Raw genomic sequence first — 410 nt, 5'->3', positions numbered from 1 at the left:
TTGAATCAGATGTGATTAAATCAGTAAATCAGCTGTGGGTGAATCAGAGAATCAGCTAAGGGTAAATTATTGAATCAGCTGTAGATGAATCAGTGAATCAGCTTTGGGTATATCAGAGAGTCAGTTTTAGATGAATCAGTGAATCAGCTGTAGATGAATCAGTGAATCAGCTTTGGCTATATCAGAGAATCAGTTTTAGATGAATCAGTGAATCAGCTGTGGGCGTATCAGAGAATCAGCTGTATATAAATCAGTGAATCAGCTGTAGATTAATCAGAGAATCAGCTGTAGATGAATCAGAGAATCAGTTTTAGATGAATCAGTGAATCAGCTGTGGGCGTATCAGAGAATCAGCTGTATATAAATCAGTGAATCAGCTGTATATAAATCAGTGAATCAGCTGTAGATGA

This window comes from Danio rerio, chromosome 4 (assembly GCF_052040795.2).
Source record: "Danio rerio strain M-AB ecotype USA chromosome 4, GRCz13ab, whole genome shotgun sequence".
NCBI lineage: Eukaryota > Metazoa > Chordata > Actinopteri > Cypriniformes > Danionidae > Danio > Danio rerio.
This window is presented reverse-complemented; position numbering follows the sequence as displayed.